The sequence below is a fragment of the Asparagus officinalis genome, chromosome 5 (assembly GCF_001876935.1).
Source record: "Asparagus officinalis chromosome 5, Aspof.V1, whole genome shotgun sequence".
Taxonomy (NCBI): Eukaryota; Viridiplantae; Streptophyta; class Magnoliopsida; order Asparagales; family Asparagaceae; genus Asparagus; species Asparagus officinalis.
This window is the reverse complement of record NC_033798.1, coordinates 22,683,268-22,704,879: the sequence shown is the minus strand read 5'-3', so window position 1 is coordinate 22,704,879 and position 21,612 is coordinate 22,683,268.

The following is a 21,612-nucleotide window of genomic DNA, read 5'->3' as shown; positions in this document are numbered from 1 at the left end:
GGTATAAGTTAGCACCTAACACGCGTTGTTGGTTAGTCCTTGATCGTAAAAAGGATAAAAGCCCACATATTCGATATTGTGGTAGGTTGTTATTAATAACACCAAAATCCGTGCTTCACACGCATGGGGAATTTTATCCCAAATCCTAAGTAGAGATAAGTTAATGCCTAACACGCATTGTCGGTTTAGTCTTTCACCGATTGAAGAAGATACCAGAATTCCAGTCTGGGAAATTTTATCCCAAAGCCTAAGTAGGGATAAGTCAGCGTATAACACGCGTTGCCGGGTAGTCTATTCCTGTAAGAAAGACGTAGTCTACGTATTCAATATTGTAACACTAAGAAAGTTAACTCTCTTAGCACAACGTCACATGCGGAACGGACTTAAACAATCCGCATGTAAGCCCAACTCAAACGGTAATCGGTAAAGGCACCGCTTATTCTCAACTCCAAATCCATGTACTTCATGCACGTGGAATTTTATCCCGAAGCCTAAGTAGGGATAAGTCAGCGCCTAACACGCGTTGTCGGTTAGTCCTTGACCGTAAAAAGGACAAAAGCCCACATATTCGATATTGTGGCAGGTTATTATTAATAAGACCAAAATCCGTGCTTCTCATACGCGGGGAATTTTATCCCGAATCCTAAGTAGGGATAAGTCAACGCCTAACACACGTTGCCGGTTTAGTCTTTCACCGATTGAAGAAGACACCAGAATTCTAGTCTGGGGAATTTTATCCCGAAGTCTAAGTAGAGATAAGTCAGCGCCTAACACGCGTTACCAGGTAGTCTATTCCCATAAGAAAAACGAAGTCTACGTATTCAATATCATATCACTAAGAGAGTTAACTCTCTTAGCACAACGTTACATGTGGAACGGACTTAAACAATCCGCATGCAAGCCCGACTCAAACAGTAATCGGTAAAGGCACATCAAATCCGTTGATGGCTGAGGATTGGCTAAAAATCCTAAGTCTACGTTTAACACACGTCACCAGGTAGTCTATTCCCATAAGAAAGATGAAGTCTACGTATTCAATATCGTAGCACTAAAGGAGCTAACTCTTTTAGCACAACATTACATGCAGAACAGATTTAAACAATCTATATGCTAGCCCGACTCAAACGGTAGTCGGTAAAGGCTCATCAAATCCGTTGATGGCTGAGGGTTTGCCAAAAATCCTATAAGTGTGAAAGTCATTGACGCACCAGCTTTATTAACTAGTCTCGTGACTCGAGCATCCAACAACTTCGGGATAAGATCCATATCTGCAGACAAATCAGCTTTGACAGTTGGTCCTGCAACCCTAACTGTTAGGACTGCCATGTTCTAATACCTTAAGAGCTTAAAATGTGTATACTCCAGTAAGCGTACGAGTATAAACTGTGTCAATGCTAAACGAGCCGTAACTCTAGGTCAACGCCAGTCAACACGTTGCAATGAAAAAGTTAACGCTGGGCGATTCGAAACCTTAGGTTAACGCCGGTCAACACGTAACCCTAGGTCAATGCTAGTCAACGCGTTGCGATGAAAGTCAATGCGAATCAATATATCATGATGGAGATAGTCAGTTCAAAGTTAACTCGACAATACGAGCCAAAATCAACTCACCGATTTTGATTCAAGATTTCGACGACGGCCAGATGATAAACGCAGCGCGGAGAGAACTTCAGCTATTCGTCAAGACATCGAATAGATTTAAAATCAAAGGAGTCAAGAATCAAAACTAACAACAGGTCTTTTTACACCGACTGAAGGTTGGACCGATCATATCTAAAGTATTTCAGGCTCATCTATAAAAGAAACGAGACTGAAATACTTTGGAGGGGGTATCTGTAGGCATCCAAAATTGCCTATAGGTCTCCGCACACGGCTCGAGATAGAGAGAAGATGGTGAATGTCTCTACCTGAGTCACAAGAGCTCATTTGATGATGACGAACACATGAAGTGAGTCGACGAACCATACTAAGCAACAAAACATCAGAATAACAGGAATAAGACTTGATCGGGAGCCCCGTGTCGTTTACGAAAGGTGGAGCACCCCTCGCGCCTCATTTACTCTACATATAATTCAATCATGAGAGCCTGTATATCTCCTCGCCAGCTTTTCAACGCATATTGAGCCACATAATTCCGAGTCCGGACGATAAATTTAAGGTGGAAACAAACTCGACGAACCAAAACCGAAAAAGCCAAATTGAGACACCCCGTGGTGTCTTGGCTTGGCCAAGACACTTGTAAGTATCTTGGCCAGATAAATTTAAGGTGGAAACAAACTCGACGAACCAAAACCGAAAAAGCCAAATTGAGACACCCCGTGGTGTCTTGGCTTGGCCAAGACACTCAGAAGTGTCTCCAATACGTTAGAAGTGTCTCCAATACAAAAAGCTGATTTTGGTTGTTTTCGATGGTTTTTCGATCGCTAACCGCCTGGATTTGCTCCAACTGATCTGATAATGTGGTTAAGTGATTTTCAACTAAAGATAAGAAGGAATCGGCCATTCTTATCCAAACACAGGGCTCCTGAAGCCTTAAATACAGCCCCAGGGCTTTCAATTTTTCAGATCTGGAATTCTCGAGAGTTGGCGAAGCCCTGCCTGATTGAGGACTGAAGAACCACGAATTTCAAAGAGGAGGAGGAGACTTCAGCGGATTCTTCGGCATAAAGAAGAGGAGTTTGTCAGATCTATATCCCTGTTCATCCCTTAAGATTACCCCGTTGCGGTGATCTTAAGAAGAGCAATTATCTCGCTGTTGCCGAGATAAGCGCTTCGGCTTCTTGATTCCTTCGCGAATCGACGAAGTTCCGAATCTGATCTGATCGTTTGGTGGTCTACGAATATCAACGTCCTAATCACAGGCTAAGATCCCACGCAAGCAGAAGACCGATAAATGATCTCTGCGCTGTTTCACGAGAATTGTATTTTCATTGTGTAAAAGTCTTATAAAAAGACTATCTTTTTGTATTTTCATTGTAACGACTGAAGTTGTAATGAGTACCTCAATGAAGAAACCAATTTTCTCCCCAAACATATTTGAGCTTGTGAATTTGCACACATTATATAATCCTATACTATGTATACCAAGAATGAATCATATGAAGCTTGAACTTGATTGGTTTACTTGATTTGCATAGGCTTCAATATCCATGTAGCTCGTTTTCCTGTGTATACTAAAAAACACAAAACAAAATACTAAAAATAATATTAGTCGTAAATTGTTTGTTAAATCATCATCAAAACAAGAAGGCCAACAAACACTCCTCTAAGTGTTAGACGGCCCGTGTCACATTCCTCAAGTGCTTGGAATTACTATCTCTTCCTAGGCATTTACAACTAAGCCACTTCTCTTGGAATTGACCCCGTTCTTCTCACAATCACTCCTCTAAGTATCCTTGTGTATTACAACTTGTTCTCTCAATAATAAGGCACATATAAATTTGTTTATTCTCTAATACAAGGATGAGAACTAAGTGTAAGCTTACTCTCAATGAATCACTCACCACAACCCAAATATACAATATGTGAAAGTACTTAGATCAAATTGGTTGTGTGTGAAATCAATGAGTAAAAATGAAATCAAACTCGAATTAATCTAGCAAATATAAATATAATAATTTAAATATAAACAAGCTAGATAATTGAGTTTAGAAAACTTCTCCAAAGAGCACAAAGAGATGTAGATGAAGATTTGAGGTTGAATTCCTCAAAACGAAAATTGTAAGCCTTCTCTTTGTGAAAACTTCTTCACATAAACAAACCCACTTAAAAATGTGGAAACAAATTGAAAAACTCCTCTTGAAACTCTTATTAAAAGCCTTTAAAAAGTTGTCTCAAAAAATGAGCATTAGGGGGTATTTATAACCTCTAGAAGAAAATATGCCAAAACTAGCCGTTACAGCCAAAACCCATTATTGGTCGACTGATAGGTTGAATCGGTCGACTGATGGTTTGACCATTGGAAAAATCTAGAACAATATCGATCGACTGGTGAACATCATCGGTCGACTTATAGGCTGTTCGGTCAATTGATAAAGTCAGTTGACTGAGCAAAAACAAAACTTGAAATTACAGAGTAGTTTATCGGTCGACTGATATGAACAGTCAGTCGAATGAAAAACATGCACAACTCATCTTGAACAGTAAACTTAATTTCCAAAGTGTGTTTTAAAATAGCAATTAAATTCCAAAAGTTATGAAACTTGGGAAAATATTTAATACATGAATATAAACATGTTAGAGAGGGAAATTTTGAAATATCATTTCTCATTTGTGAAAATTTATCTTTTTTTAAAATCTTAAGAATACGAATTCGTTTAAACACTTGATTTTGACAAAATGATTTTAACCAAGTTTTGGAATCCTTTTGAATGGATTAATGGACTTAGAAAAGATGTGAAATAGTATAATCAAGTCTTTAATCCGTAAACACATTATTTTCCAAAATAATGATGATAAATATGAAATCAGTATATATGTATATAAATATAACTATTTGTTTCATATTTATACGATTAAACTTGAAATCTATAAAACAAAAACGTGTATGTGTGTGGTTTGAGCTTTAAGCATAACATATAAAGTACAAATCTAAAACACTATAAACAATATACCAAGCTTAGAAATATTCGTGAAGCTCAATCTTGGTAACGGATGAAGAGATAATGAATCTTGACTTGAATAACGACGGCTTCATTCCTATTTCCTTCTAACATTCTTTGAATGTCATCATTAAGCTCAATTCCAACCAACCCCCAACTTTGATGCTTGTCTAGAATACCTAACGAACAAACACAAATACTAGATGAACGATGTTAGGGATTGTTTGTTAATCATCAAAACCGGATTAGACAATAGGCTCATAAACATGAGACCTAACATCAGTCACGATAGCCCTTAGTATCATCGGACCTAGCCGAGTAATACAATCTGCAAGTTCTTTGTCTTTGTCTTGGAAGACAGAGAACTCCTGATGTAGCCCAAAAGTTATGTTTTTGTCGTCACCTCCTTTGTGACCAAAGTGATGGTAGAAGGAGAGAGGCTCACTAGAGTAGCGCACTACATAGAAAAAGATAACAGTCAGTATTTTTTAAAAAAGTAGATGAGCTAAAAAAGTCTCAAAGACTCAGTAAAAAAATTGCATGAGAGGTCACCCTCGCGTTTCAAGTCAAAACACAAGGGTCACCCCCACGTTTTTAAGTCAAACGCAAGGGTCACCTCCATGTTTCTAAGTTGAAAACGTGAGGTTTACCCCCGCATTTCAAAAGCAAACTGCGAGGTTCATCCCCGTGTTTCTAAGTCAAAAACATGAGGTTCACCCTACGTTTCAAAAGCCAAATGCGAGGGTCAGCCCTGCGTTCCAATGGCAAAACATGAGCCTCGCTCGTCGTTTACAGTCCAAAACTTGTTAAACAAGTTTTATAGTCCAAACTTACCACTGATGAGGGGAGCTTGTGGTAGCATTTCAGTCGCCTGAACAGCAGCACCGCCAGTAGCTGAGGCCGCCGGCACTCTTAAAGCTACCGCAGCAGCTTTCTTGGAACGAGAGGCGTGTTTGGGTGCCATTAGTTCTACAATGAATACTGTGAGTTTGTCGGAAAATTGAAGGAAATTTCGATGAAGGAAATAAAAGTCAAGGTTACTCTTGATTGAACTCCGTGGTCTATTTATAAGACATCCAAGCCGTCAAATCGACATGGGATTCTAAGCAAGAATCCCACCCAAATGTGATCTTCACGTTCACACAAAGTTGGTTCGACTTCAAATGCAAGGGTCACCTCCGCATTTCAGCAAGCAAACGCGAGGCTCACCTCCATGTTTCAGAAGCAAACGCGAGGCTCGCCCGCATTTCAGCACCGCCAGTAGCTGAGGCCGCCGGCACTCTTAAAGCTACCGCAGCAGCTTTCTTGGAACGAGAGGCGTGTTTGGGTGCCATTAGTTCTACAATGAATACTGTGAGTTTGTCGGAAAATTGAAGGAAATTTCGATGAAGGAAATAAAAGTCAAGGTTACTCTTGATTGAACTCCGTGGTCTATTTATAAGACATCCAAGCCGTCAAATCGACATGGGATTCTAAGCAAGAATCCCACCCAAATGTGATCTTCACGTTCACACAAAGTTGGTTCGACTTCAAATGCAAGGGTCACCTCCGCATTTCAGCAAGCAAACGCGAGGCTCACCTCCATGTTTCAGAAGCAAACGCGAGGCTCGCCCGCATTTCAGAAGCCAAATGTGAGGTTAACCCACACGTTTTAAAAGCCAAACACGAGGCTCATCTCCATGTTTTAGAAATCAAATGCGAGACTCACCTCAGCATTTCAAAAGTCAAACGTGAGCCTCACCTTTGTGTTTTAGAAGCCAAACGCGAGGCTCACCCCTATGTTTCAGAAGTAGAAAGCTAAAGCTCACCCTTTCACGGGTCTTGTGTGCAAATTCCCTTCAACCAAGTTCATGATGCCTTTGAAACGGATGTAGTGAGTGACTCCTTTATGATGAGGAATCAACAGTTCCAAGATCAAAATCTAGATCTAAAGTATTTTGAAAATATGTTTTAGTCAATCGTGAACTTTCAAAAATTTTGGAGGGGGTTTTGTAGGCTGTCTAAAAACTTACTACGGATAGCTGATCTCCGCAAAGCACTGATGATGAAAATTACAATCTGACGACTTTCATATTAATAAGAGTAACAAATTGATTACTCTCACCATAACAAACAAAATTTATAATCTGACGACTTTCGTGACGACAGATAGAAGTTACAATTTGACGACTTTCACAACAACAAATGAGAGTTACAAATTGATGACTCTCACATTTTCAAGAGCCAAATGTAAGGATTAGAAGATGACGATCTTTGCAGAGCTTGAAGAAGAGATTACAAATTGATGATCTCTTCAAAGTTAAACGCGAGGGTCCACCCTCGCGTTTTAATTCAAAAATGCAGGGGGGTCACCCCTCGTGTTTCAACCCTAAACGCGAGGCTCACCTCTGCGTTTCACAACCCTAAACGTGAGGCTCACGCTCAAATGAAAACCTCACGTTGGATTGACTTGAACGGTTTCAAAACCAATTTCTCACTTAATGGGGCCATTAGGCCCCCTTTATGGGGAAATTTAAGGGGTCAGTTACACCCCTTAAAGCCTATAAATAGTTGAGATCTCTCAGCTGAAAGAGGGGCTTCGAATTTTGGGTGAGATCTTTGGAGATCCTTAGCTTTTTGTGAGAGCTTTTGAAGCATTGGTGGAGCTATTGACTTGGTTCTTGAACCATCTTGGTTATCACTCTTGAGATTGATTCTTTGGCTAAAAAGGATTCATTTCATTTCAGAAATCAACTCTTTCATAGAGTTCTTAACTCATTTAGAGTTCCAAAACTTGCCTTGCAAGTTCTTCTTAACTCGGTTAGAGTTTAAAACTTCTTCAGCAAGTTCTCAAACTCATTTAGAGTTCAAAACTTGCCTTGCAAGTTCTTCTCTCAAGACGTAAAAGTCAAGAAGAAGAGACAACATCCCACGAAGCGAGGTTCTTAGATCATCAATAAGATACAAGGTTCAAGCTCTTATCGCCACTAAGAAGAACCTAATTTTAAACAAAGGAAAGGATCTCCGTTGAATCCTTCTCTGTTTTGTAAATCGGGAAACTGATAAAGAGGTTGTAATTTTTTTCCTAAGTTTGTTAGAGAGAGATTACTTTGAGAGATTGTATTCATTCTTTTTCTAAATCAGTTAGAGAGATTAATACAAATATAATTCTCATTTTTTCTTTAATTTTTCCTGCAAACAGGACCTCTCAAACTTCAAAAACAAAAATTATTGTCATTATTCATATAACCCAAATCTTGCAATTGGGCTAGACAGACCATGTCATGTCACGAAACAACCTAGTCAACTAGGTAACACACTCAACCCTCTAAGTGTGGTAAATCAACACTCAGCTCATCACTTGGTCAGGGCCTATGGACTTGACCCAAAAAGCTTAGATATTGTGATAAAGGTCCATGACAGTTGAACTTACCTCAGTTCGGTTACAATGCCTGCTTAGTTTTATGACAGTTTGCCTAAATATAGATGATTGATTCGAATCATATCATGTCCTCAATATAACATGTTAGGAGATATCAATTGAGTAACCGGTCTCTCTGATTGCCAAATTCCATAACTTACGTAATCTACACATATGACGGTTGTATCCTCCTTTGTTAATGAGATCTTGCTACATGGAATTACCTGCAGGTCAAGTAACTACCATAACTATCTATGTTGTCAATATGGTGACATGTGTAACAACTGATCTATCTAAGCAATCAATATAAATATGTCATCCTAAACTCAGGTAAGGGGATCTATCATCTTAGCATCCACTCAAAACCCAACAACCTTGGTCTATGAACACTCTTCTCAAGACCCTAACCTTAATATTCTAGTACTTTAACTTTTATTATCAAGAGTCTTACTTAGGCATAAGAGGGGTGTTGGTGGATAGCTCACCATCATCAATCTGATACTTTTTCTATATATCTCAAGCAAGCATAACTAAAGATCATCATCAAACATATATGAAGATCACAAGGTCCTCAATACCGAGTCTAATCTGGTGGACTCAATCTATAAGGTTTTCCTTGCATTAATAGGTGGCACCCACCTTGTAATCATCCTTCAACGATGTCAAAACACGATTGAGATAACTTCTACAAACCAACCTTCACTGGTGCAAATCCAAAAGGCATTTTGACCCGCAACCAAATAGATCAAGTATCACAACACGTGAAAGAACTCATTGTCACCTGCATTAACAGCATAGCATGGAAGTCATAGGGATACTAATGTAGTACCAACCTTTATCCCGTACGATGTTAACAAGGGAGACCCTCTTCACAACCACCCTAACTCAATCTGAGAAGCAAATATCGAGCAAGAGGACTTCCTTGATGTTACTACTAGAAATAAAGCAAGGAATATCTCAAGCATATTTAGAAAAAATGCCTTGAAGTCTATGACCTGCGAAACCACATCTCATGGACGGAGTTGCTTGGGGGGTTGCAAAATTGGGAATTCAAAATAAACTTGCTTGAGGATCCGCCACAAATATTTGCTAAAGTAATAAGGTGGTCCCAAGAATTTATAGGTTGTAGCGGCCCAACAACAGGTGCCATCCACATGATATCCGGAGGCCAGATAATAGGAGGTATGATGAACAATGCTCGTAAGAGGTATGCTCAAAAGAAGAATTAATATAGTTCACCAACAAGGACCTCGAGGGATTAATGAGTCCCCACAACGACATGATTATTATCTCAACTAAAGTTTCTAGCCTAATGGTAAAATGGATCATGATTGATACATAAAGTTTGGTTGATATCCTATACATCAATGCTTTCAAGCTAATCAACATCGACAAGGGAAGGTTCCATCAAATTAGAGGGAATTATAACACTGCCGATAGTGATAGAAGAACATCCATAAAGAGCTTCAGTTATGTTAAAATTCTTGGTCATGGATACTAAGTCATCCTATATTGCCAGTTTGGGAAGGATATAACTCAATGTTTTGAGAGCGATGGTCTCTACCTTCCATTAGATGAGAAAATTCTCAATCCTCTATAGGATTGGGAAGGTCCAAAGCAATCAGAGCCAGCCCAGGTAATGTTATTTAACCTCGACCATAGGAGAAAAAGTGGCTAAGAGTCTACCCATTTTTGATACTTTCGATCCAAATAATGATGTGAGAGAGGATAGAACTACTTAGATTGAAGATATAGACAAAGTACTCCTAGGAGAAGATGACGATAATAAAGTGGTGATTAGCTTGGAGCTAGCTGAACCCTTGAGAAGAAAAATCATTACCTTCCTATGAAACGACACCAATGTATTCGCATGGACCGGATGACATGCTCAGCATAGATCCAACAATCATGTGACTTTAGCTGAACATTCACCGTAAGTCAAATAGGTCCGACAGAAGAGGAGACACCTTAGGGTAGAAAAGGAGTAGGTTCTTGGACTTCTGGTTCACTAAAATGGCTATATCTTGAGTTCTACAACTCTGATTTTACTCAAACTTGATTCATTAGATTTGTAATTGAAAGACAGATAATTTGATATGATTCTCAATTTATCCTACACACTTTCACTTAAAATATGTTACAACACCTCCAATAATGATCTTTCATGGTTATTTTTGCTTTGATTTTTCTTAGGTTTTACTTGAACTGCATTGAGCTGCAATAAGGCTTAAGATATCTTCATTTAAGCTCTTATTTATTTTCTTTATTTTTTTCTACAAAATAAGATACAAACATAATATTAATTATTTATTTGCATGATTATTTTTGAAATAGGGGTATGAAAATACAATAAAATATGATTATCAACTTCACTAACCTAAATGAAGCCTGCCCGAAGGATAGTTACCCACTCCCCCGCATCAACCAACTCACCGATGGAAGATTTAGGTAAGAGATGCTAAGCTTCATTGGCACCTTATGAGGGTACAACCATATCAAAATGCATGAGGATGATAAGAAGAAGGCCTCATTCATAATGAGTCAAGGAACCTACTATTATAAGGTGTTGCCTTTCAGGCTAAAATTGATGGAGATACTTATCAAAGGCATGTAACTAAGATTTTTAAAAAGCAAATTAGGGTAAATGTTGAAGCCTACATCAATGACATCTCATAAAATTTAAGAAGTAAAATCTTAGAAGAACACGACTCATGTGGAAGACCTAGAAGAAACATTCTATGTGCTAAGAGAATACTAAACGAAGCTCAATCTAGCCAAATACATCTTCAGAGTAAAGTTAGGCAAGTTTTTTGGCTTCATGGTTATCCAAAGGAAGATCAAAATATATTTAGAGAAGATAGCCGCAATTGAGGGCACGAGGGTTAACCTCAGTTGATCAAAGAATTATAGTAGCTAAATGGCTGAATCACACAATTAAGTCACTTTCTCTCCAAATTAGCAGAAATCTCTATCTTTAAGGTTCTTCAAGGAATGATAAATGATAAAATCAAAGGCAAACCTTTTATCAAAGAGCTAAAAAAGAACTAGAAATGCAGAAAGATGTTCTCTGACCTAAAGAAGTACCTTAATACTCTTCTTCTCCTAAGCAACCTCGTCGAGAGTGAACGATTAATAATCTATTTGGTCATCTCACCTGAAGTTATAAGCTTAGTCCTGACCCTAGAAGATTTGGGAACATAGAAATAGACCTACTATGTTACTAGAATTCTAAAAGGGGTAGAGTTGAATTACACACATACAGAGGTGTCATACGCTCTCATCATCTTTGCCCGACAAATCTGACCAAACTTCCAAGCACACATAATCATAGTCAAAACAAATTTTCCTCGCAAGAACTTGGAAGCCCCAACTCTCTGCGGTGAATGACAAGTTGGGCGATGGAGCTAAGCGAGCATGACATCTTATATGAGCCATGCCCGACTATTAAAGCCTAGGTCATGGACAACATTATCTTGGAGTCATCAATTTTGAAGGATACAAAAGTGAAGCACGAAAAGTAAAGAAACCCAAGACCATTTAAACCCTAAGAAACGAACATGCCAAAGCATAACTTGCCCGAGTACTCTAGATGGTCAATAATCTAGGTGGATGGGCCATCTAATGACCAAGGTAGTAGGGAAGAGATTGTTATTCGAGCAATATACTCGGCCATCTTGACATCCTTAGCATTAAGAGCATCTTTCAAAGCTCTTTTCCTAAGAATCCTGGGTTCAATTAGAGTAGCTTGAATCCTGATAACCTCTAGCCTAGCCATCTCAGCCTGAAGTTGAGAAGCCTTGAGATACCGCTCATTAGCCAACTCAGATAACTTGAGTACAAGTTCCTCCTTTTTGCTATTGAGTTGTTTCTAACATAGCTTGACCTATAGCTATGGCCACCTTGGCTCTATTGATAGTGACTTTCCATTCAAGAATGACATTGTTAAGCTCAGCTTGATTATCATCAACAAGTGTAAGGCTAACAGTCAACTCTTGAAGATTCTTGTTGATCTGGTCTATCTCTTGATTATCAGATTCTTCAGCTTCAACATCTCTTCACTGAGAGCTAACAAATTCAAGTTTAGCAATGCCATCAATGTTAGCTACACGAAGCCATTGCAACTCTTAAAATTGAAGCTCAACTTCGTTAATCATCATCTTGAATGGCTTAGTATGTTCGATTCCTACAATTGATGTCAAAAGGCCAAGTTGATTCCTCAACAAAGCAAGAGTGCGAGCAGATAAGCCTTTTAGGTAGCCAAATCAGATTCGACACTTCGGTTGAATAGCTTCATCAAGCTGTTGATTAGAATTTAAATCTCCAACTCGATCAAATCATCTAGGTTAGGAGATTGTGGAATTTCTGCATGACTTGAAGGACCTACTCCAGTTGAGACCAAAAATGCATCCATCGTTGTTGAAGTAGTGGTTTGTAGGATTTTTACTTGACCATCACCCAATAGGAGGTATAGTGTGGGTGATGCTAACACGCCAGACACATCCTCTTTTGTAGAAGACACAGACATCACCTCAACCAATAGGGTAACAAATCTTATAACCAACGCCTCGTCATTGGCATGTCCATTGGTGCAACTTCAATATTGGTAGTTACAACTTCTAGCTCAACAAACTCATCTGCCATCTTGGCAAGATTATCTTTAAGCCGAGGCTCAGAATTTGATGAAATTATCTTCCTAACTCCTGTTGGAATCAAAGAAACTAGTACGTCATCATCTTCTTCAGATGACTCGTGAGCAACCCACCTGTGCCACACTACGGAAACAAGTGCAAGTGCAGGACTTGCCACTACGTCGTTAGTTGGCTCAGGCTCAAAAGCACCAGAAGCATCATCAAAATTAATCGTTGGTGCAAACTCATCACCAGTAGGAATGGATATGGGAGCCACTTCACTCCCGACCACCAATTTAGGTTCATCACCTGTCAGAAGAATGGACAAAGCATTACTAATTAAAACAAAGAGACTACACAAGATTAGCCAGGGAAAGTCATACCTGCATATACAAGGAACCACCTATATCATGAAGGAAATCGTGCTATGTCTACATGCATAATACACAGCGGAAGACATGTATGTACAAAAAATACTAAGCATGTAGAGAGCATGAAATATTCATATGGATCGTCTAATTAAATCTAACATGATCCTTATTATTAAGTGAGCATACAAGGTTTGAAAGTCATACTTTTATAGCGTGATTCGATAGTGAATCGAACAACCTTTAGCTTGCTCTCTTTGATGCAGAAAGCTCCTCGTAGTGGATCTCCAACTCTTCAAGTAAACCCAAAAGCTATTGGATGCTGCTTGAGACGCGAGGCAAGATATCCACCCTGGGGTTCTTAAAATCCTACTACTTCCTCTTACTCAAAGATTGCTAAAGTTTAGTAAGAGGTATAGCTCTCTTTCTTTCTCTTATGGAAATTTAATTTTCATTAGCCTTTCATGAAGAGAGAGAGCTCATATTTATAGAGTGAAATGTGTTCATGACATGAATGACTCATCCTATGAGTCATGCAATGAATCATCAAATATCAATGATTAATCTAGTGAGTCACGCAATGAATCATCTTATGAATCATTACATTTCAAAACTATGTGCTAATAAACCATGTGCTCAAACAATATCACTAAATGACTCATCTCATGACTCATTATACATGGTATGTGTATTTCATAAATAAAAATACCAAATCAATATTACTAATACAATATTTCATAAATACGGTATATAGTATTATTCTAATCTTTAACTAATTAGTCACTATATGACCAAATAAATCAAGAGTTGACCAAAAGTCAACTGTTGACCAAAAAATCAACTGTTGACCAAAAAGTTAACTTTATGGGAAAAATACTGGAATTCATTTCCTAAGCACATAGCATTCTGATTTTACCGATATACATAACCGTTTATGTGTATCCGGAAGAAATCATATATGCGTATTAATCATACGCATCACTCCATAAATTGTGTTTCATAGGATTCAAGTGCGCGCTTGGTGTGACTCTAGGGCCCAACTTAAAAAACTCGATAGTGGATCATATCCATAAGTACAACAGAGGTGCTAGCTACACATGAAAACCACCGGGTATAAGTTGTGATAAAGGTCTGCAAGATGCTTATCCAATTTTATCAGGACCACTCAATGATAATACCGTACAGTCCGGTCTCTTCGTCAAACCATGTCAAACTATTGAGCCTAGGGTATGTCAAACTGTCAAACCCTAATAGCTTAATTAGTGTTTATTGATATTAAACTCATAACCTATAAGATCAAACTGACACTCAGTTTATCTTATTCACCTTGGCCGAGGATTTCCAGGCTATAGTTATATCAAACAATCTTATGACATCAACCCCTATATTGGGAGAGACGAATCCCTTCTTGGCATCTCAATATCTACTTATGTCTCGGGATGTACCCAACAAGAACTGTTATGCACAATTCAATAAGAACTATGGTTAGGTAAAAGTCTAAATACATCTTACTGACATATAAGATATTGTACTCATGCCTTAGGTCAAGAGACTACTATGTACTATATCACTTGAGAACTTCTATTTGATAGTTAAGTATATTACCAAATAGATGTTCTCGGCGAGTCGTTCAGTCAACTCATTCACTAATGAGTCACCTGTATACTGTATCTTGATGTCTCACATCAATGATCTAAGAGATTGATCATCTCCTTCAAAAGGAGAAATAAAGCATACACTAGTCTAAACCAAAGTGATGATGTCCTATCTCAACACTTCATCAACTAGGAACATTTTAGAATATACGTTACCGACTAATCAGATCTCTTCATTACGATCACTATCCGAAATGTCTGATAGTCTAGTATTTATTCTAAGGACATTATCTGTATATTTAGAACATCAGATAAATCTGACCAAAATAGCATACTATCATTTTGAACAAGGATGTTATATACATATAGGTCTTGTTACAATATACAAAGGATGTTATATACATATAGGTCTTGTTACAATATACAATAATTGCCTGCAGGGCACCTATATCTAACATATCACCCTTAAAACTAGTGTCATCAGGCTCGGTAACATAAGCATCAGTATCAGCCTCATAATCCACCATCTCTTTTGCTATCAGAATCTTCATGCTCAAGAGAAATGGGTTCATTGCCTGCATATAAGAAATGGACATCAATCAAGTGCACTTCAAACAAATCAATGCAAGGATATAAGTGAAGCTTACCCAAGGATACAAGGGGCTTAGCTTTAGGTTCCTACTCTGGAGTCGTAGAAAACTCATCGTTCTGGGCTTCTATCCTCAAGGTACAAGGGAATGTGCTCATTAAAATTATGCCTCGCTTCAGAGTTGTTAGTTCCATCATGCCCGAAGTAGTTGTGATAGTTGATAGGTGCTTTTGACAAGACAATGCACAAAAGATGCAAAAACAAGTTAAAAGACAGAGACTGAAAGGAAATCAATCAAGATTGTGCACTCAGATATGAAGAGCACCAAGGCAATCCTAGGCGAAGCTTGCTCATGAGTGAAAGTCATCTTGACACTATCATAAAAATTCAGCTAAGTTTTGACAATACAAGTGAGTCACAATAGTGCTAGCAAACTTTAGCACTAGAATTAAATCCACTCAAGAAACTGAGTGGATCAGACTGGTGAACCTCGCTCAAGTGAAGGTCGCCCGAGTCAGACTGGTGAATCTCGCTCAAGCGAAGGTTGCTTGAATCAGGTTGATGAACCTCTATTGGTGAAGGTTGCTCAGATTAAATCACGACCTTCACCCAAATGAAGTTCTCTTAAAAGCCCAACAAGCTAACAACAATGAGCTTCACTTGAAAAGCAAAGCTCACCGCATCAAGCGCCATTGACGACCGCTGTCAAAGCTTTGCCATCATCAACAAAAGCTCGTCAGTGAGACTTTGAACAGTCATAAAAATCATGCATTTGGTAGCGAATAAGCTTCGAACACCCAAGGCAGCTATTTGAAGCTTGATTAGGGGCATGTTTTTAGTATATCCAAATATCTCCATTGAAAGAGTCAAAACATACCCATAGCTATCTCCATTTGTGTCGGCGTAGTCATCAGTCCTTGACAGGGGAGGCCTCCTAGCAGCACATGTTCCTCTTAAGATTGCACAATGAGGAGCCATTAGAGTGTGGTCTTGGGATTTTTTTAGGTTTTGTAAGGACCGTGAATTTTGATACTAATTAAAATAATTTTTTAATATTTTAAAATATTTAATTATGGTTTTTAAAAGAGTATTTGTATTTTTCTTGAATTTTTACAATTTTCTATGATTTAAAGTCTAAGTTTTATATTTATTTAAATGATATTAATATTTATAAATTAATTTTATGCGGTGAAAATTTATGGAATTTATCTGTTGCGTTATCGATGCTGTTACATGTCATTTTGAATAATACGTTGTATTATTTTTATTATTACGTATATTTTCGTAAAATACGTTGTATTATTAATTATGTGTTATTTGTATAATTTGTTGTATTATTTCTACTGTTACATATTATCTGTCGTATTAGTATAACTTATACATTTTACTGTGTATATAATTATCCTATAATTATATGATTTTAAAGGTAAGTAAATGTATTTTTATTATTAATTATTTTTGTTTAATTGTATAATATTAGTATATTTCGACTATTTCGTATCAACTGTTGTATTAGCTCAACATGTACGTTTTTATTTGTAAATAATTATTATGTAATTAGTTTAATTTTTAAGTACCCATAACTATTTTATTTGGGAAAAATGTGTCAAGGCCCCAAAAGCAGAAACTTCATGTGACTAGTGTTGGACCTTAGAGGGGGGGTGATTAGGGTCAAGAGGCTCTAATATGCAATTTAAAATTCAGCACAAGCAAACCACAAAATAGAAGTGCAATCAAATAGAAAGAGATAGAGTTAGGAATCGTTATCCTTGACGCGTGATGTGTTAACGAGGTTCGGCCCGCTGACCTACGTCCCCGCTCCCCACTCTCGAGGAGAAATCCACTAACACATCCGGTTTGGAAGCCGGAACTTCGTCTACACAGCGATCCCACACGATCTCTCACTACACAGTTTGATCTCAACAGATCACACTCCCTCACAGTTGATCTACACAAGATCTCACTCACACAGCAGAAGAAAAGATGCAAGACTCTCTCTTTACACAGCCCCTATGCCAAAGAGAAGAATTACTGAAGCTTGGAAGTGAACACACACAAAAACCACAGAGAAAAACACAGAGAACAAGTTTGAAAATTTTTCTCAGGAAGACAGCGTCTCTCTCTGGTTTTTGCAAACGTTAGGGCAAGATATGAAAATCGAGATTTCGGTCGACCGCACGGTCGACCGACGACCTCTCTGGAAAAATACTAACGAGTGGCCATGAGAGCGGTCGACCGGACCGGTCGACCGCTTTCTGATATATTGCAGAAAACGGTTTTTTTTTTGACCAACTTGAAATATTTGCAAAATATTTATTTGACCTCTGAAAATTCTGAAACTTTGTAAAATGTTTTTAATACTAAAAACAAACTGCTTGGAAAAAGAATTTTGCAGATAGGTACTCAAACTTGTGAAAAATAGTATTTTGTGAAAAACGCTTAAAAGCACAAGTCTAAAAACGTGTGTGTGATTCCCAATAGCTTCAAGTAAACTCAGTAACTCTTTGCCTACATTCTAGCACTAGAGAGAAAAACAAAAGAAAGCTAATATCCTCATATAGAGAGCAATATACTTGAGCTTTGATATAGCTTGAATCGGATGAAGCTTTTGATCGAATTTGACGTTCTTGAAATAACGTTGCTTCATCTCTTGGCCTCCTCCTCCTTTGGATATCTTCGTTGTAGCATATATTCCATCCATCCTCCATTTATGGCACTAACGAGCTTGACAAATGATTTTACTACATTTACACTCAATAAGCCATTAGTACCGATAATGGTGGTTGTAAGAACATCATCAAAACATAAGGGCTAACAACTAGCTCCCTTGTATTTCCCCCCATGTGGATAAGCCCTAAAAAGTAATATTAAATCTGTCAAGGCCCCAACACGTTAGCAGTATACAAAATAGAGGTTGTATTTTAAAAAAAACCCAAATTGTCCTTTTCCTTCTTCCCGAGACATAGCCCAAAAGCATAGAAAGTCACGTCATCCTTCTCTCTCTCTCCCTCTCTCTCTCCTCTCTCTAAAATAAAAGGGGCCCTCGCCCTCCTCGCCGTCATCACCTTTGCCCAGGCCCCCGGCGCCGCCCCCCAAGTCCCTCCGGGCCCACGACTGATAAAATGTTAGCTCTGGTATGTGGTGAAAACAAAACCAGAAAAAGGCAACAACGGATGTGCTGGAGGTAGAGCTAACGCCGGAGCTCCGCTAGCCTCTTCTCTTCGTTCTTTCTTGCTCTGCCGCCGTCGAAACCCTCCCCCTGTCTCCGCTTGTCCTCTTCCACGACGATTTCCGCTAAGAAACGTAAGGATGTTGGCGTCAGTAGATTGGAGCTTGATATCTACGATTTCATGGAGAAATCTGAGAACCCGAGTGCGTTTTTGATGAGGGAGGAGCTGATTTCAGGCGGGAGGCTGGGTTTAGCCGAGGAGATTCTGAAAGAAGGGGACTACCTCTCGTACGGATGGACGAAACCATGAGAAGAGAAGGAAGCCATCGAGATCTCTGAGCAGTGGTCGAATGATGGTTTCTTAGAGGAGGATTCTTCGTCTTCCTCTTCTGGTGATCTGATATGAGTGAGTTCTTGAAAAATTTGTGTTTTTGAGATTTCTGGTTTTCTTGTTTCTTGAGCTCTTCTTTTGGTTGTTATTGTAAAGTGAGGAATGTGAGGTTGAAGTACAAGGTGAAGGACGTGGAGGGTATGATTGGGGAGTTATTTGGACGAAGTGGAAGAAGATGAGGGAGAGGTGATCCATTTTGTTCTATGTTATTAGCCATTGTATTTACTAGTGTTTAGGGGTTGAACCCCTTCAAGAATCTTTATAATGCTTGGTTAATTGCACATAAACCTTATGTGCTATAGGAGGCCTTGTCATTTGTTGTCCCTAAGCCATGCATTTCCTAGAGAACAAGCTGTTTGAACTAGTTCATGTTAGTTCTAAATCAATTCTTACGTATTTTGTATTTTGTATAAGATTACTTCTCCACAAAATATAATGAAAGCGAATGTGGTGTTCTTACGTGGCATAAGCTGGTCCGCCATAATAAAGATACCTACTAAATGCTTGTTTTAAATTCTCTACATGACCAGCTTTTAGTCATAGAGATGGTATAAAATAGAACTAACTTAGTATAAAATAGAACTAACGTGGTGTAATTTAGAACTAACGTGATATAAAATAGAACTAGCGTGGTATAAATTAGAACTAACATGGTTAAAATTAGAACTAACTTGATATAAAATAGAACTAACGTGGCATAAAATAGAACTAACGTAGTATAAATTAGAACTAACGTGGTTAAAATTAGAACTAACTTGGTATAAATTAGAATTAACTTGGTATAAATTAGAACAAACTTGGTTAAAATTTTAGAACTAACTTGTTATAAAATAGAAATAACTTGGTATAAAGGAGATATAACATGGTATAACTTAGGTTTATAATGTGGTTTAAATTAGAACTAACATAAATTAGATATAACGTGGTATAAATTAGATATAAAGTGTAATAAAATAGAACTAACAAGCCATCACACGCTACAGATTAGAACTAACACTGTGCAGATTAGAACTAACACGCTACAGAATAGAACTAACACTGTGCAGATTAGAACTAACACTCTACAGAATAGAACTAACACTGTGCAGATTAGAACTAACACTCTACAGAATAGAACTAACGTGGTATAAAATAGAACTAACACTCTACAGAATAGAACTAACACTGTGCAGATTAGAACTAACACTCTACAGAATAGAACTAACACTGTGCAGATTAGAACTAACACTCTACAGAATAGAACTAACACTGTGCAGATTAGAACTAACACTCTACAGAATAGAACTAACACTGTGCAGATTAGAACTAACACTCTACAGAATAGAACTAACACTGTGCAGAATAGAACTAACACTCTACAGAATAGAACTAACACTGTGCAGAATAGAACTAACACTCTACAGAATAGAACTAACACTGTGCAGAATAGAACTAACACTCTACAGAATAAAACTAACACTGTTAACGTGGTATAAATTAGAATTAACGTGGTATAAATTAGAACTAACGTGGTTAAAATTAGAGCTAACTTGGTATAAAATAGAACTAACTTGGTATAAATTAGAACTAATATGGTTTAAATTAGAACTAACTTGTTATAAAATAGAACTAACTTGATATAAATTAGAACTAACTTGGTATAAATTAGAACTAACATGGTATAAAATAGAACTAACTTGGTATAAATTAGAACAAACTTGGTTAAAATTTTAGAACTAACTTGTTATAAAATAGAACTAACTTGGTATAAATGAGATATAACATGGTATAAATTAGGTTTATAACGTGGTTTAAATTAGAACTAACATAAATTAGATATAACGTGGTATAAATTAGATATAACGTGTAATAAAATAGAACTAACAAGCCATCACACGCTACAGACTTGAACTAACACTGTGCAGAATAGAACTAACACTGTGCAGATTAGAACTAACACTCTACAGAATAGAACTAACACTGTGCAGATTAGAACTAACACTCTACAGAATAGAACTAACACTGTGCAGATTAGAACTAACACTCTACAGAATAGAACTAACACTGTGCAGATTAGAACTAACACTCTACAGAATAGAACTAACACTGTGCAGATTAGAACTAACACTCTACAGAATAGAACTAACACTGTGCAGATTAGAACTAACACTCTACAGAATAGAACTAACACTGTGCAGATTAGAACTAACACTCTACAGAATAGAACTAACACTGTGCAGATTAGAACTAACAAGCCATCACACGCTACAGACACTGTGCAGATTAGAACTAACACTCTACAGAATAGAACTAACACTGTGCAGATTAGAACTAACACTCTACAGAATAGAACTAACGTGGTATAAAATAGAACTAAAATGGTATAAATTAGAACTAACTTGTTATAAATTAGAACTAACGTGGTATAAATTAGAACTAATATGGTATAAATTAGAACTAACGTGGTATAAAATAGAACTAACTTGGTATAAATTAGAACTAATGTGTTATAAAATAGAATTAACGTGGTATAAATTAGAACTAATGTGGTTAAAATTAGAGCTAACTTGGTATAAAATAGAACTAACTTGGTATAAAATAGAACTAACTTGGTATAAATTAGAACTAATGTGGTTTAAATTAGAACTAACTTGTTATAAAATAGAACTAACTTGATATAAATTAGAACTAACTTGGTATAAATTAGAACTAACGTGGTATAAAATAGAACTAACTTGGTATAAAATAGAACTAACGTGGTATAAATTAGAACCAACTTGGTATAAATTAGAACTAACATGGTATAAAATAGATAAATTAGAACTAACTTGTTATAAATTAGAACTAACGTGGTATAAAATAGAACTAACGTGGTATTTCATAGAACTAACG